The sequence below is a fragment of the Mesocricetus auratus genome, unplaced genomic scaffold, assembly GCF_017639785.1.
Source record: "Mesocricetus auratus isolate SY011 unplaced genomic scaffold, BCM_Maur_2.0 Super-Scaffold_100009, whole genome shotgun sequence".
NCBI classification, from domain to species: Eukaryota; Metazoa; Chordata; class Mammalia; order Rodentia; family Cricetidae; genus Mesocricetus; species Mesocricetus auratus.
Genome location: NW_024429193.1, coordinates 46278797 through 46297702, shown reverse-complemented (window position 1 = coordinate 46297702; position 18906 = coordinate 46278797).

The window sequence follows — 18906 nt, the reverse complement described above, 5'->3', positions numbered from 1 at the left end:
AGTTTGGTGTCAGGAGTGGGATGTCTCTGTCAATCCTAGTGTTTATATATTATCCTTCTGTGGTCTTTGATGGAGTTGAAGACAGATAGTTATAATTATAGTTTTCCTTAGTTATGATAAAAGATAAGCTACATATAGGACTTTGGACTCACAAGGATGGGATGGATGATATTTTCTTTAAATCTTGCTAAAATATTGTAACTATGTTCTTACTTGATAACTGTTCTGTCATATACAATTTGACTATGTTAAAATTAAGATCTTTCTTTTGTTTAAACAGAAAAGAGGAGATGTTGGGGAAGTCCTGTTATTTGCCTGTGCATTTGTCAATAAAGTACTGTCTGGTCTTACAGGGTTCCTGCTTGATGAAGAGTCTACGAGACTTTCTGCAGGACAAAGAAAAATGACTGACAGACTGCCAACGCAGATGGACAGTTTGAAATTTCCTGCTTTGCTGAGAAGTGTTCCAGACACATTGTGGCCTATGGGCTGAAGATGGATGTCCCAAAGTTACAGAGGAACTTCGGGTGACTGTCCAGGCAGTAAGATGTCTCTGTCAATCCTAGTGTTTATATATTATCCTTCTGTGGTCTTTGATGGAGTTGAAGACAGATAGTTATAATTATAGTTTTCCTTAGTTATGATAAAAGATAAGCTACATATAGGACTTTGGACTCACAAGGATGGGATGGATGATATTTTCTTTAAATCTTGCTAAAATATTGTAACTATGTTCTTACTTGATAACTGTTCTGTCATATACAATTTGACTATGTTAAAATTAAGATCTTTCTTTTGTTTAAACAGAAAAGAGGAGATGTTGGGGAAGTCCTGTTATTTGCCTGTGCATTTGTCAATAAAGTACTGTCTGGCCAATAGAAAACCTAGATAGGAGGGACTAGGAGTCGAGGAGGATTCTGGGAAGGGGAAACACAAGAGAGTTGACATGTAACGCCGGGTAGGAGCCCGGAAACTTCTCCGGTAAGAAACATACTTAGATTAACAATTATGGGGTAATTACTTAAGGCAGAGCTAGCCAGTAAGAGACAAACAAGGCCAACAGCTTCATAATTAATATAGCCTCCTGTGTGTTTATTTGGGACTCATGCAGATCTAGAACCAGGCTGGCGCGGCAGAGCCCAGGCGACTGGCAGGGGATAAACCAAAGCGGCTAGCAAAAGAAAAAGCTTCTCTTAACACCAAATCCTAATGATATTTGACAATACTCTCCCAGATCTAAGATTATACCTACACATTTGATGAACCTTAGATTAAAGTTCTGATACATGACAGTGTAAAAATAGAATTTCAGTTTGTGCCAAATTGCTTCAAAAAAAACTTCTGCCATCTCTCATCTATTTTGAGTATATTGCTCTTTTTTGCTCTTATAAAGAAAGTATTTATGGGAGTGGTTTGCTTACAGTTTCAGAAGTTCTGTCACTGTCATCATGAAAGAGGAGCATCACAGCATGCAGGCAGACATGGTGCTAGAGTAGTTAAGAGTCCTACATCTTGAAGATGACAGGAAGTCAACTGTGACACTGGGTAGCATAGGAAACCTCAAATTCCACTCCCACAGTGACACACTTCCTCCAATAAGGGAATACCCACTCCAGCAAAGCCACATCTCTTAATAGTAACACTCTCTATGAGATTATGGGGGCCAGTTACATTCAGAATATCACATTCTACCACGCTCAGTATTTCTCCCAAAGAGTTCAAACCAACACATCTCAGAGAGCCTTGCATATCAATGGTTATTGCAGAACTGGTCACAATAGCTAAGGTGTGTAACCAACCTTGGTGTCCAACTACAGGAATAGACGAGGAAGACGTGTTTTTTTCCCTCAATATACGTTTTTATTTAAATTAGAAACATGAATGTTTCACAAGTCAATCCCAGCTTCCTCTCCCACCCCTACTCCCTTGTCCCTCCACCAGCCCCTCCAGCCCTACACCCCAGTCATTACCCAGGAAGGGTGAAGCCCAAAGACTGTCATTTCATTCAGGGCAGGACCTAGACACTTCCCCATGTGTCCAGGCTGAGAGAGTATCCCTCTATTTGGAGTGGGCTCCCATACAGCATGGTAAACACTGATCTACTACACAAGGCCCCAGTGATTTCTGTGGCCTCCTCACTGGCACTACATTCATGGAGTCTGGGTCAGTCCCCTGTTGGGCTCTTGGCCATCAGTCTAGGATTCAAGAGCTCCCCCTTATCCGGTCAGTGGTCTTTGTGGGTTTCACCATCTTGGTCTTGACCCCTTTGCTGACCACTCCACCATCTCTTTCACTAGGTTCCAGGATTTCAGTTCAGTGTTTAGCCCTGCTTCCATCAGTCACTGGATGAAGGTTCTAGGATGGCATATAGGGTGGTCATCACCCTTATCATCAAGGAGGGGCTATTAATGTAGTCTCTCCACTATTGTTTAGTTTGCCAATTGGTGTTATCCTTGTAGATCTCTGGAGATCTCACTAGTGTCAGCTCTCTCCTCAAGCCTAAAATGACTCCATCTATTATGGTATCTCTCATCCTGCTCTCCTCTACTCTTACCTTGACTTAAACTTCCTGCTCCCCCATGGCTTCTTCTCCCCTCCTCTTCTCCCCCTCTCTTTTTCCTGGTTCCCTCTCCCCTCCCCCAATTTAATCAATCTGCTCAGAAGATCATTCCTCATTCCAATTCTCTGGGGTAATATGCATTTATCTTGGGAACTTCTCTATTTTCCAGACTCTTTGGCACTGGGATTGCAGGCTGATACTCCCCTGATCCATATCTAAAATCCATATATGAGTGAGTAAATATCATGTTTGTCTTTTTGTGTCTAGGTTACCTCACTCAGGATGGTTTCTTCTAGTGTCATCCATTTGCCTGCAAATTTAAAGATTCCATTTTTTTTCCCGCTGAGTAGTAATTCCATTGTGTAAATGTACTACATTTTCTCTATCCACTCTTCAGTTGTTGGGCATCTAGGTTGCTTCCAGAATCTAGTTATTACATATAATGCTGCTATTAACATAGTGGAACAGACATCCATTTTGTGTGAATTGGCATCTTTTGGGTACATGCCTAAGAGTGGAATTGCTGGATCTTGTGGTAGACTGAGTCCCATTTTTCTGAGGAATCTCCATACTAATTTCCATAGTGGCTGCACGAGTTGGCACTCCCACCAGCAGTGGAGGAGTGTCCCCCTTTCACCACATCCTCTCCAGCATAAAGTGTCATTGGTGTTTTTGATTTTAGCCATTCTGACAGGAGTGAGATGGTATCTCATAGTTGTTTTGATTTGCATTTCCCGGATGGTTAAGGATGTTGAGCAGTTTCTCAAGTGCCTCTCAGCCATTTTAGACTTCTCTACTGGGAATTCCCTCTGCATGCCTGGAATATAGCCTACTTGGCCATGGTGGATGTGTTTTCTGATGTGTTCTTGGAACCGATTTGCCAGTATTTTATTAGGTATTTTTGCATCAATGTTCATGAGGGATATTGGTCTGAAGTTCTCTTTCTTAATTGTGTCTTCGTGTGGTTTGGGTAGCAATGTTATTTATCAACTCGTAAAAGAGTTTGGCAAAGACCCTTCTGCTTCTATTTCATGGAATACTTTGAGGAGAATTGATATAACCTGTTCTTTGAATTTCTGGTAAAATTCTGCACTGAAGCCATCTGGCCCTGGGCTTTTATTGGTTGGGCTACTGTTGGTGACTGCTTCTATTTCCTTAGGTGTTATAGGACTATTAAAATTGCTTAATCTGCTCTAGATTGAAATTTATCCAGAAAATTGTCCATTTCCTTTAAATTTTCAAATTTTGTGGAGTACAGCTTTTCAAAATATCACCGGATGATTCTCAGGATTTCCTCACTGTCCGTTGTTATGTCTCCCTTTTTATTTCTGATTTTGTTAATTTGCATGTTCATATTCTGCCATTTGGTAGTTTGGATAAAGGTTTGTCTATCTTGTTGATTTTCTCCAAGAACCAACTCTTTGTTACATTGATTCTTTGTATTATTTTACTAGCTTCTATTTTATTGATTTCAACCCTCAGTTTAATTATTTCTTGGCATCTGCTCCTCTAGCGTGAGTTTGCTTTCTTTTGGTCTAGAGCTTTCTGTTGTGCTGTTAATTCACTAGTGTGACTATTCTCCAGTTTCTTCATGTGGGCACTTAGTGCTATGAACTTCCCTCTTGGCACTGCTTTCAAAGTGTCCCATAAGTTTGGGTCTGTTTTGTCTTCATTCTTACTGAATTCTAGGAAGTCTTTAATTTCTTTTTTTATTTCTTCTTTGAACCAGGAGTGGTACAATTGTATATTATTCAATTTCCATTAGTTTGCAGGGTTTCTGCGATTTGTGTTATTGTTGAATTCCAATTTTAAGGCATGATGGTCTGATAAGATACATGAAGTTACTCCAATTTTTATACCTGTTGAATTTTGTGTTGTTGCCAAGTATGTGGTCAATTTTTGAGAATGTTCCGTGTGGAACTGAGAAGAAGTTATATTCTTTTGTGTTTGGATGGAGTGTTCTATAGAAGTTTGTTAAACCCAATTGGGATATAAATTCTATTAGGTCCTTCGTATACTTGTTAAGTTTCTGTGTTGTGGTCCTGTCTAGTGGTGAGAGTGAGGTGGTGAAGTCTCCCACTACAAGTGTGTGAGGTTTTATATGTACTTTGTGTTTTAGTAATGCTTCTTTTACAAATGTGGATGGCTTTGTATTCAGTGCACAGATGTTCAGAATTGAGACTCCATCTTGGTTGACTTCTCCTGTGATGAGTATGAAGTGACCTCCTTTATCTCTTTTGATTGATTTTAGTTTAAAGTCTAATTGTTAGATGTTAGGTTTGCTACCCCAGCTTGTTTCTTGGGCCGATTTGATTGGAAAATCTTTTCCCAACTCTTAACTCTGAAATAACATCTTTCTTTGAAGCTGAGGATTGTTCCTTTTATGCAGCAGAAGTATGGATTCTGTCTTCGAATCCATTCTGTTAACCTGTGTCGTTTTATGGGCAAGTTAATACCATTAATACTGAGGGAAATTAATGACCATTAATAGCTCATTCTTGTTTGTTTTGGAAAATGGTTGTTGTTGTTGGAATTGTATGAATTGTATGTGGATTTCCACCACTTTTGCTTTTGCCTGTTGGTAAAGTGGGATTGTCTATTGCCTATGTTTTTCTGTTTGTAGTTAACTTCCTTGGGTTGGAGTTTTCCTTCCAGAATTTCTGTAGGGCTGGGTTAGTGAATATGTATTGTTTAAATCTGGTTTTATCATGAAATATCTTGTTTCCTCCATCTATATTGATTGAAGGATTTGCTGGGTATAGCAGTCTGGGCTGCCATCCATGATCTCTTAGTGTTGGTAGCATATCCATCCAAGACCTTCTGGCTTTCAGAGATTCCATGGAAAACTCAGGTGAAATTCTGATAGGTTTGCCTTTATATGTTACTTGTCCTTATTCCTTAGCTGCTCTTAATATTCTTTCTTTATTCTGTATATTTGGGGTCTTGATTATTATGTGGTGAGGGAACTTTTTTGTGATCCACTCTATTTGTTCTGTAAGCTTCTTGTACCTTCATTGGCATATCTTTCTTAAGGTTGGGAAAGTTTTCTTCTATGATTTCGTTGAATATGTTCTCTTCCCCTTTAAGGTGGTTTTCTTTTCCTTCTTCTATGTCTATTATTCTTAGGTTTGGTCTTTTCATGGTGTCCCATATTTCCTGGATGTTTTGTGTTAAGGATTTGTTGGACTTAAGATTTTCTTTGGTTGATGAGTACATTTCTCCTAGTGTATCTTCAAAACCTGAGATTCTCTCTTCAATCTCTTGTATTCTGTTGGTAATGCTTGTTCTGTAGTACCTGACCATTTCCCCAGCTTTTCTATTTGAAGCCTTTCTTCAGATTGTGTTTTTTATTTCAGTTTTCAAAGCTTGCACTGCTTGCATTGTTTCTTGCAATTTTCATCCATTTTTTTGCATTTTTTTGCTTTGTTTTTTCTTCCATTTCCTGCCATTTTTGGTTTGTGTTTTCTTCCATTTCTTGCATTTTTTGCTTTGTTTTTCATCCATTTCTTTCAGGGATTTTCCTATATCCTCTTTTAGGGAATCTATCATTTCCATGAAGTTGTTTTTGTTTTGTTTTGTTTGGTTTTTGGTATCATTCTTTTTTAATTCATTCATGTTGGGGTGATCTAGTCTTGTTGGAGTAAGGTCTCTGGACCCTGGTGGTGTCATATTGGTTTTTCTGTTGCTCCTGATGGTGTACAACCAGGGTTCCCTTCTGGTGGGTGTAGTCATGTCCACTGTTCTGGTAGCTCACTACTTCCTGGTCTTGTAGGTGAAAAAATGGACTAGGATCCTGGGGTGCTTCGGATCCCAGTGGGATGGATGGGAGCCCCAGTGGTATACTTCAGGCACAGGAGTGTGGCTTGGAGACAGGCCCTGATAGTTTTAGTCATGTGGTTGGAACAGCAGACTAGGATGTTGGAGTGAGTTTCTTCCTGACTCTGGTATGGAAGCCACCGTGGCAGTCCCCAAGCAGCAGCAGTGGGTATAGTGCTAGTTCCATGGGTGGAGCAGGAAACTATGGTACCTTGAGTCCTGCTGCCTCTGCCAGGATGGAAGCCTCAGTGGCAGAGCTCAGGCCCAGGCAGGCAGTCTGGAAATGGGCCCTGGTTTATATGGACCCATGGGTGTGGCAGGAGACTAGGGAGCTTTGGCTCATGCCTCTTGGATAGAAGACACAGCAGTAGACCCCAAGCACAGGCAGTCGGTCTCGAGTATATTGCTCTTTTTTTTTTTGCTTTCCTTTTTTTGCTATTTTTTATTATTTATTTTTAAGTTTAAATTTAGATTAGAAAAAGGTTGCTTCACAAGTCAGTTCCAGGTCCCTCTCCCTTTCCCTCCCCTCCTCCCATGCTCTCCCCCAACCCCCCCCCATTATCCCCTCATTTTACCAGGGAGGGTGAGGCTCTCCATGGGGGTATCCATAGTCTGTCATTTCATCTAGGGCAGGGCCTACACCCTCCCCCAAGAGTTCAGGGTAAGGGTGCATCTCACATTGTTGGATGGGAGTCCAAAGTCCATGTGTATACTCGGGATGAGTACTGATCTACTGCCCAAGGCTCAATAGATTACCTAGGCCTCCTCACTGACACCCGCATTCAGGGGGTGTTGATCGGTACCATGCTGGATTCCCAGGCATCAGCCAAGGAGTCAAGAGTTTAACCTTTGTCAGGTCAGTTGTTTCTGGGGGTTAAACCAGCCCAGTCTTAATGCCTTTGGTCATCAGTCCTCCCTCTCTGTTACTGCCTTTCTTGAGTTCAGCTCATTGCTTAGACATGGGAGTGTGCCTCTTCTTATATCAGCCACTGAATGAAGTTTCTGTTTCCCAGACTCTTTGGCCATGGGATTGTAGGCTGGCACTCGCCAGATCTATGTCTAAAATCCATATATGAGAGAGTACATGCCATGTTTCTCTTTTTGTGACTGGGTTACCTCACTCAGGGTGGTTTCTTCTAGTGCCATCCATTTGCCTGCAAACCTCAGGATTCCATTGTTTTTCTTCTGCTGAAGAAGAAATTGTGTAAATATACCACATTTTCTCTATCCACTATTCAGTTCAGGGGCATCTAGGTTGCTTCCAAGTTCTGCCTATTACAAATAATGCTGCTATGAACATAGTGGAACAGACATCCTTGTTGTATGAATGGGCATCTTTTGGACATATGCCTAAGAGTGGAGTTGCTGGGTCTTGTGGTAAGTTTACTCCCATTTTTCTGAGGAATCTCCATACTGATTTCCAAAGTGGCTGAACAAGTTGGCACTCCCACCAGCAATGGAGGATTGTTCCCCTTTCACCACATCCTCTCCAGCATAAATTATCATTGGTGATTTTGATTTTATCCATTCTGACAGGAGTGAGATGGCATCTCAGAGTTGTTTTGATTTGCATTTCCCTGATGGCTAAGGATGTTGAGCACATTCTCAAGTGCCTCTCAGCCATTTTAGACTCCTCTATTGAAAATTCTCTATTTAGTTCTGCAGCCCACTTTTTAATTGGGTCCTTTGGTGTTTTGGAGACTTGCTTCTTGAGTTCTTTGTAAATTTTGGAGATCAACCCTCTGTCAGATGTGGAATTAGTGAATATTTTTCCCATTCTGTGGGCTGCCTTTTTGTCTTGCTGACTGTGTCCTTTGCCTTACAGAAGCTTCTCAGTTTCAGGAGGTCCCATTTATTAATTGTTGATCTCACTGTCTGTGCTAGTGGTGTTATGTTCAGGAAGCTGTCTCCTGTACCAATTCGTTCAAGGGTATCACCCACTTTCTCTTGTAAGAGGTTCAGTGTGGTTGGATTTATGTTGAGGTCTTTGATTCATTTGGACTTAAGTTTTGTGCATGGTGATCATCATGGATCATTCCACAATTTTCTACATGCCAGCCTCCAGTTATGCCAGCACCATTTGTTGAAGATGCTTTCTTTATTCCATTGTATATTTTTAGTTTCTTTGTCAAAAATCAGATGCTCATACATGTGTGGGTTAATTGCTGGGTTTTCAATTCGATTCCTGTTTATTTTAGTGCCAATACCAATTCCTCTAACATCAAGAACAAAACAAGGCTGTCCACTCTCTCCATACCTTTTCAACATGGTACTTGAAATTCTAACCATTGCCATATGACAACAAAGGGTACCAAGGGGATACAAATTGGGAAGGAAGTGGTCAAAATTTCACTATTTGCAGATGATATATTTTACATCAATCATCCAAAGAACTCTACCAGAGAACTCTTACAGCTGATTAACACCTTCAGCAAAGTGCCAGGCTACAAGATCAACTCAAGAAAATAAGTAACCCTACTATATACAGATGATACAAGGGCTGAGAAAGAAATCAGAGAAACATCACCCTTTACAATCGCCACAAACAACATTAAATACCTTGGGGTAACGCTAACCAAACAAGTGAAAGACCTGTATCGCTAGAACTGTGAATCTTTAAAGAAAGAAATTAAAGAAGCCCTCAGAAAATGGTAAGATCTCCCATGCTCTTGGAAAGGTACGATCAATGTAGTAAAAATGGCAATCTGCCAAAAGCAATCTACAGATTCAGTGCAATCCCTATTAAAATCCCAGCACAATTCTTCACAGACCTTGAAAGAACAATAATCAATTTTGTATGGAGAAACAAAAGACCCAGGATAGCCAAAACCACCCTGCTCAACAAGGCACCGTCCAGGGGCATCACCATCCCTGACCTTAAGCTCTGTTATAGAGCTATAGTCCTGAGTATATTGCTCTTAATCTATTAATGTGATCAATTTCTGTGAGTAAGTGCAGTATTTATTAAATATGCACTAAGAAAATACTATATATTAGGTGTGGGTTAATACACAAGAGAGAACAATGTACTCTATTGAGAAGTCTTTAAGGTTGTTGTAGTTGAATTAAGGAGATGGATGAATGCTCCAAATACAGCTAATACTGAGAAAGAAGACTGGATTTCACTGTAGTACAAAGCACATTAATAGAGTTATTTTCAAATCATTCCTTGGTAAAATATGAGATGACCCAGGACACAAGTCTTGAGGAAAACATAAAAGCAGACAAAGCAAAAGAGGATGGAACAACAGAAATGATTGATATGCAGATAATGACAATTGTTTGAAGAAGGCAAAATATGAAGCATCAAAATACATGCAGACAAATCTTTGTTTGGAGTTACTAAACAATGGACAGTTAGATACAGGTTGTATGTACAAAATGCCATATTCCTTTTCAGCCTGCCAAACACACAAACATGCAAAACAACCAAACAAAATAAAACCATAGGCATATTCTTTGGTGGCAGGAACCTACTCAACCCATTTGAACAGGGACAAATGGTATTGGCCCTTTAGAAACTTGAAGTTAAGGATGAGTTTGAGGATTGCTTCAATAGTTTTGCTACTAACAGAGGACATTGTTTTCCAAAGGAAAGAAACGGAGGAGGAATTTGGGGTTCTATAGACTCTCCCCATGTGTCCTATTTTCTCTGTGTTTCCTGAGAGTTGGCCCACTTTAAATAGTTGCCTTACTGGCCTGCTAGGATGCTCTCTCCACCAAACTGTGAGCAAATAAACCCTGTATTGTCAAAATTGCTTCTTGTCAGGTATTTGGTCATTGTAATGAGAACAGTATCTAGTAAAATTATTGTTAATTTATTATGCCAGAAATAATTTTGTCTTTTATGCTGCTATTAACTTATTTTGTTTTATGCTGAATGGTTTTCTATGCCTTTCTATAAAAACTTGTTTTCCAAACATAATCACCAAAGTGATGAAATCTTGTGGATGAGGTGAGGTGATAGGGTCATAAAAATCCATCTTCATGAATTGTGAAAATACCCTTATGTAAGAGCTCCCAAGGTTTATTCATCCATTTTGCTTTGTGAATTTGCACTCAGGAAAATGTCTTCAACCATCTATGGATGTGCTATGCCTTCATGCTGGACTTGTGAGTTGTCAAATCTAGAAACAGCTATTTCTATTGTTTGTATGCCATCCAGCTTATCTCTCTGACTGAAACAAAACTTTTTATAATTGAATGCTAGTCTCTCTCTACCAGGTATAAAACACATATCTAAAATCCCAAAATTTGAGATGCATGAGCAAAATGGCTGAACTTCAAGGTCATAGTAGGTTATATTATATGATCTTATCTTAAAAAGCAAACAACTATGATTACACACACACACACACACACACAAATAATGGCTTCTGATTTCTTTATATATGTAATTAATATTTCTTAGGATAATTAGAACTGTTTAGTTACTAAATTTTTATTGAGCAACATTGCTAGCCTGCTTTCAAGAAAGACAGAAATAAACTATCTCTATCTATCTATCATCTATCTATCTATCTATATCTATCAAACTGATAATAATTCCATGGCTACCTCTTCCTAAGTATTGTTAAAACAAAATTTTAGCAGCAAATTAGCATAGGTGAGACATTCACTTCCTTGAAAGTCAGACCCATTGATCTCACCAGTTCACTTTGAGTTTCTTCAGAGACTGAACTGTTTCAAGCACTCATGCTGAGAGACAAAGTGTCACTGATTTATTTGTTGTGCAGTGTTCCATCAGACTGTGGGACATTTTAGGGCAGCAAGTCAAGAGGGACAGAGCCAAGTAAAACTTGGAAACATAAATTAGATGAGATATTCTGACCATGGGAAGTTTCTATGGTTAAACAAGCAGGGAACATAAGCTTTGATGTCAACGTGAGACAAGTATTTTATTCTCTTGACCCATTGTGCTCCTTTGTATTTTATTCTGTTGACTCTTCCTTCTCCCTGTGTCACCATGAAAGCAAGGCTTGGAAGCTATAACTTTTTCCAACAGGGTTGGTTTACATAGTCCTCTGCCACCACTCCTCAGAATCACATATTTCAGAGGCATCTCCTCCAGCCAATGTTTCTCACCAAGAGGCTGGAGACCTGATTTAAGCTCATGTATATTGTAAAATGTATAGTCATAGTCTAGAATGTAGTTTAGCATCTACTCTTCATAAGAACTCACATTTTTGCTGAAACATTAGCAAGGAGTTGGAAGAAGAGAGCAATGGATGAGAAACATAAGTTTGCACACAGTGTATTGAAAGACAGTGGAGACTGCATTTTAGATTGAAGGAACAGGCAGGTGAGGATGCATATGAGTTGGTGTTGGTGGAATTCCTGCATTTGAAAATGCTCACATAGACTCATAGAGCCCAGTCTGAAAACAATCAGGGAGATGAGATACTAAGCTCTGATATTTTTTTCTTTCAGTGTCTCACTAGATTTCATTGTTCCTTTTTTGGTTAGTGATTGCTCCTAATTTTGTGTCTAGCTATCTTGTTTTGATAACATCACCCACACATGTCATTCTGCTATCTCTTATTTGTTTGTCCTCCTTTCTGTTATTGACAGAGGAATCTGCCTTTTGTATTGCTTTAGTTTGCTATAGGTTGTCACAATAAGCACCATAACCAAAAGCAATTTGGGGAAGGAAAATACAGGTAACATTCATCATCAACAGAAGCCAAGACAGCAACTCAAGGCTGGAACCTGGACACAGGAACTGTAGCAGAGACCACTGAGGGAAACTGCTGACTGGTTTTCTCCCTCTGGTTTGCTAAAACTACTTTATTATACAAGCCAAGACTACAGGCACAGGGCTGGCACTACCCACATTGGACAGAGCCTTCCTATATCTTTCAGAAAATAAGAAAATGCTCCCACAGACATTCCATAGCAATCACATTGGAGATAATTACTCAGTTGAGGTTCTGTCTTCCCATGTATGTATAGATTTGTATCATGTTAACTGAAACTAACCAGCCTAGGTCTTTTGTAGACTTTCTCTGCCATGTATCCACAGGTTATAATATCTGCCAGTGTGATTTTAAGTAGCTTAGTATTGGTTATCATATTTGATGGACTTGTTTTAAATGGATTCATGTTCACCGAATAAACTGCAGCCTCTGTGCATCCATAAATGGGTTCACTATATATCAATTCTTGTAATGAGCATTTTTCCTGCCAGCCTGGTCCCAGAGACCTGTCAGTTCCAAATGAACATGCTGGACAGTGTATTAATTATGAAGCTGTTAGCTGTTTGCTATGGTTTATTGTTGGCTAGCTCTGAATTATTAAGACATAACTGCTAATCTGAGTATTTCCACGTGGTCTTCTCTTAACAGAGAAAGGATCTGGATCTCTTCCTCCTCTGGTATCCTACATGGTGACTGACTATGGCTCCGTTTGCCAGAATCCTCCACCTCTCCTAGGCCCTCCTATCTTCCTTCCCTATTGGTGAACAGTGCTTTATTTGTCAACCAACAAGACAAATATATATACAGAAGAATTTCCCCCATCAAACTCCAGCACACCTGAATTTCCTTCATCCAAAGTTAAATACGCCCTACTTCCTATATGTGTGGTTTCCAATTTTATGATTTTTCATATTGGTTTATAATCTAAAATTCTCTATGCCATTCATAAACTTCTCTTTATTCTATGTCCATCACGTTACTCAACAACAACAAAAACTAAAAACCAAAACCAGACACCTTTCAAGTCTGCCTCCATGTTTTAATCAATTCATTGCCCTACTCCTCTTTTCTTTGTGTTTTCTTTTGTAGTTTGATTTGGTGATATAGATTTTATTAATTTTCCTTTTCTTTACTGGTATATGTGAACTGTACCTGTTCCAGGGATTCGTGATAAAAATTTCCTTCTAAAATCTCTCACACTAGAGATTGTTCTTAACTGCACTTGAAATTGTTTCCTGTCTTTCTCTGGTAAACAATAACACAGGAACACACAATAACAGTAACAATCTTGATAATTTTCCCATTCTACATTAAATTTTGTTGCCCCACTCCCTGCTCCTCCTTAGTTTTCCTTTAGCCACTTGCTTACAGTAAGAAGCCATAGCATTTTATGCTTTGTGTGATTTTTATGTATGATTGACACATGATAATCACCTTTTCTTTCTTTTTGATAAAGAAATGAACATATATCAGTGACAAAGCTTCCATAGGCAAAGTACTCAGTGGGAACAGAGAAACATTACCTCATTTGTAGCATTATGCAAAGAGTTGTCAAAAGCAAATTGGACTTACATGCTCTACTCGTGTCCTAAATGTTCAATATCAATGAAATGAATGGAGGAAAAAAACTACAAAGCATCCATAATTATTTCTATTTATTCCCAGCATCCTCAGTCTTGTTTATTGCTTCCCCATTCCATCCCATGTCAGTGGTAAAGTAACTTCAATCAGAATTAGCAATGAGGGAAAAAAGCAGAAGCTCTATATCAAGTCTTGATAAAGAGACACAGCAATTTTGACTTAACTGTAGCATAGGATAGAATAATCAGTGAGTCATGGTTGCATTTCTAACCTGCCCCTCTATCTCCATTTTAGTCAGTGTCACTCAGCCAATTCTTTGGAATAAAGTTAGTCTCCATTTACCAAGGTTAAAACACAGACCAACCTAAGTCAAACCAAACTAGACCAATCAAGATAGCAAAATCTATGATAAGGAAAGATGCATTTTGTAGGCATTTTCTCAAAACTACAAAAGTTTCTTGCCTTGTTTAATACCTATAATCTGTCTTTTGGGAATGGGGAAAATAGTCTCAGTGTTCTTAATAATCAAAATTCATTAGTTCCATTTTTTTCTATCTTGCAAGAAAGAGAACAAATTTGATTTATATGAGATTTCAGGAGATGTCAAGCCCATTTGACTCAGGACTTTTGTTGAAATGTGCTATTTTATAGGATGATATGATGTTCTCATTTTCATCAGAACATGAATGGTGATGTGAGTTAAATTTAAAATAAGGAGCATATTTTAAAACTGAGTATTAAGGAGGCAATATTATGGGTGGCATATGCATTCAATGAAAATCTCCAATATGGCATAGAAAAACAATGACTAAGTGGGACAAGTCTGACAACTGTACCCTGACATTCTTGACTGTGAATGCTAGCTGGATGCTTAACATAAACAATTACCAAATCTTAGTAGCTATTCTATAGTTTTATCCAACTATTTTTCCTCTTTAGTTTCCTCAACCAAGTTTTTAAAAACAATAAGTGCACCCCTGCCTCCATTGTAGTTTTTAGTACTTAGCCTCCTGCAGGGAATCCAATTAAGACAGAGATATAATGTGCAGAGAATTCTTCTTTCCAAACCTCCGTGTTGCTTATGAGACTCAGGTCTAGTGGCACATTGCCTACTGTGCACCCAGTAGCATGAACGTCACTTTCTCTGTCATGGAGAGTTCAGTTAGCCCAGGAAAACTTTCTTCATTCCCCTTTGTATATATCTGATTCAGAAACTGTCAAGGAGAAAAGATAACCAAAGATGTAAAAGTCAAAGATTCTCCTCCATATGCACATATGTATTATTTATATTTACATATGTATTGTATACATGTATATCCAACAATTATAATCAAAGAAAAGATTTGGGGAGAGAATTGTGGCACTACTGGAGGAAGAGAGAGAGAGGCATGGAGGAAGAAAAGAATGTGGTTTAATTAACTAGTTAGCTAAATATTAAAAATCTAAAAAAAAAGAAATATAGACACCTAAAAATTTCCCCTGGTATCCTGTTCTCTTACAACTTCTCTATAGTAACTGCTTACTGTTTAAGTCCCATGACATAGTTCATTTTTCAGAAAACATGATCCTTATCATCTGTCAATATTGATGATTATGCTTCTCCTTTCCCTACTTTCTGTTTTTCAAAGTTACCTCATTTCTTTACTTTTTCTTCTTCCCTTTCTTCTTTGACTCTTCTGTTTTTGTCTCTATATCACCTCTTTCTTATTTTCGTTACTCTTTTCTTCATTCCCTCTCCCATCCATGTGCCTTTCTTCCCTTTCCATCCCTTCTTCCCTTCCTCCCTCCCGTTCTATTTCTTTCTTCTAATACTTATTGAACCCACTGAGCACTGATCCTGTTTACTTAGTAACCACCCATGTAATCCAAAGTTATTAGTAAAAAAGTGCTACTCATTTATGTACTCATGCTTTTTGTCAAAATTTGGGGCAGGACCCTGAAAGATTAACCTGTCCCTCTCATAATTATTGAAGCCACTTCTGAGATGATTTATATGTTTAAGCTGTCTGAACACTTCCTTGATCATATATCCCATCTCTGGAACAATTCTATATGTTTAAATTATCTGGTATATGACAGTTGGGGAATATAGAAGCAAAATAACTTGATTTCATAATGAGGAACAATTAAATAATATTAGAACCATGTTTAAAATTACCAAATGTAATCAAGATTTATGTTTGAAAAAGATAATAGTCTCTAAGCTAATGACTGAATGAGTAAAGTGTTCATTTGGCAAGTATGGGTATTTGAATTTCAATACCTCCTAACTACATAAAAGTCAATCATAAGAGTTCACTGTAACTTAGGGTTTATTTGGAAGAAACAGGAAGTTCTTAGGGGGTTTGTGTCTCTATTTAAAACAGCAAGTTCCAGGTTTATTGAGAGTCCTTGCTTCAATGCCCTCCATAAAGTTCTTACTACCACAAACTGATGACACTTTCATTAACTTTTGCAGCAAGTTTGTTATTCTTAAAATGGTCTAGTCCAAACTTGCACTGTGTGGATGACTACAGTACTGAAAATCCTCTGACTGAATACTGTGAATCCAAGATTGTGTAGTGACAGTCATTGTAGCTGCAAGGCCTTGTAGTCAATTCTTGATGAAGGTTTCATGATTATTTTGTAGCTACTTGCCAGCAGAGATGTGCTTTTACTATTCAGTTGGGGGAAAATGTCTTCTTCTTTGCCTGCATGTATGTATGTATATATATATATATATATATATATATATATATATATATGCATTATATGCATGTCTGGTGCCCGTGAAGACCAAAAGATGTATCAGTTTCCCTAGAATAGATTTAAAGTACAATCTAAACTGCCATGTGGGGTGCAGTGAACCAAACCTGGATACTCTACAAAAGAATTACAGTATCTCACAAAATGCCATAAACCTACTAAGATTTTCACAAAAATTAACTGAGTTGGGTTTCCATCACTAAAAATCACAAATATTTAAGTCTTTCATGAGAAGACCTCCACTCTCAGTTTTATAGACTGTTAAACAGTACTGTATACATATTACATAATTATGATAATTAGTATATCTCAGATGTTTTACAGTTTATTCAAATCGCAGTTAAGCAACATATACTAAACCATTTTATGATGATAACTGTGAGACGAACAGACATGTGTCCTGCTATCCTCAAACAGATGATGTAGAAATAAGGTGCAAATAATAGAACCTGTAATTATTTTCTATTAAGTTAGTAAAGTTTAGTAGGAAGAAAGGTGATATGGACATCAGCCTGCATATAGAAGGAAAATGTTTTCAGAACTAGATAGCATCAAGTCTAGGGCTGAGAGGGGACATAAGATTCAGCTATACTAAGTGAAAAATGAAAACAAAGTATTCTAGACAACTGAATGACTTTTATCATTAATAAAGTGAAAGAGAGGACTCATGAAACTATTGGGTTCTATAAGGAACTTGGAAAAGAGTATGCAGTAATAAGAAATAAGTTCTAAGAAGGACCCAAGATAGATTTAAAACCAAGCAAATAAAATTAACCTTCATGTTGGTATAAGTGGAGAATCACTGATGGACTATAGGCAGTGAATTGGTCTAATGCAATTATGTTTAGACACAGAATAGATTGTGAAAGTGGCAATCTGGAGAGATGTTAAAAGGCAGAAAAATGGCCCACATTTTATAAGCAACAGTGTAGACATAGCAAATCAGATTAGATAACAACATAGTCCCAGGAACAAGAAAACCTTCTTACTGAATATGTGGCCCGAGGAAATAAAGAAGCAGGCATAGTTGATTTCAGAGGTGAGCCACTAATATGTGGCAGTGAAATTCATGTAGGATAAGCACTTGAAGAATAAGAGTCGCAGGAAAAAGGCAGGGGATTGCAGTACATTAGGTTAACAAAATACTGAAATCACAAAAGTGCATGAGTTTTCATGACTAAAATATACTTTGTAGATACAATTAAATGAAATACCATTCAATAAGAAAGAATATTTTGATTTGGTTCCATTGGTCTACCTGCCTATTTTTGTGCCAATATCAAGCTGTTTTCAGGACTATAGCTCTATAATAGAGCTTGAAGTCAGGTATGGTGATGCCTCCTGAAGTTCCTTTATTGTATAGGGATATTTTAGCTATCCTGGGCCTTTTGTTTTTCCATATAAAGTTGATTAATGTTCTTTCCAGGTCCTTGAAGAATTGTGATGGAATTTTGATAGGGATTGCATTGAATCTGTAGACTGCTTTTGGCAAGATTGCCATTTTTATTATGTTGATCCTACCAATCCAAGAGCATGGGAGATCTTTCCATTTTCTGGTATCTTCTTTGATTTCTTTCTTTAAAGACACAAAGTTCTTGATATACAGGTCTTTAATTTCCTTGGTTAACATTATCCCCAGATATTTGATGCTGTTTTTTGGCTATTGTAAAGGGTGATGTTTCTCTGATTTCTTTCTCAGTCACTTCATCATCTGTATATAATAGGGCCACTGATTTCTTTGAGTTTACCTTGTATCCTGCCACATTGCTGAAGGTGTTTATCAGCTCTAGGAGTAACCTTGCGGAGTTTTTTGGGTCACTTATGTAGACTATCATATCATCTGCAAATAGTGAAAGTTTGACTTCTTCTTTTCCTATTTGTATCCCCTTTATCTCCTTTTGTTGTCTTATTGCTGTAGCTAGAACATCAAGTACAATATTGAAGAGATATGGAGAGAGTGGACAGCCTTGTCTTGTTCCTGATTTTAGAGGAATTGTTTTGAGTTTCTCTCCATTTAGTTTGATGTTAGCTGTTGGTTTACTGTATATTGCTTTTATTATATTCAGGTACATTCCTGTTATCCCTGATCTCTCTAGGAACTTTATCATGAAGGGGTGATGGATTTTGTCAAAGGCTTTTTCAGCATCTAGTGAGATGATCATGTGGTTTTTCTTTCGCAGATTGTTAATATGGTGGATTACATTGATAGATTTTCTAATGTTGAACCATCCCTGCATTCCTGGGATGAAGCCTACTTGATCATGGTGGATGATTTTTCTGATGTGTTCTTGAATCCGGTTTGCGAGTATTTTATTGAGTATTTTTGCATCGATGTTCATGAGGGAAATTGGTCTATAGTTCTCTTTCTTAGTTGTGTCTTTGTGTGGCTTGGGTATCGAGGTAATTGTAGCCTCGTAGAAAGAGTTTGGCAGTGAGCCTCCTGCTTCTATTGTGTGGAATGCTTTGAGCAGTATTGGAATTAGCTCTTCTTTGAATTTCTGGTAGAAT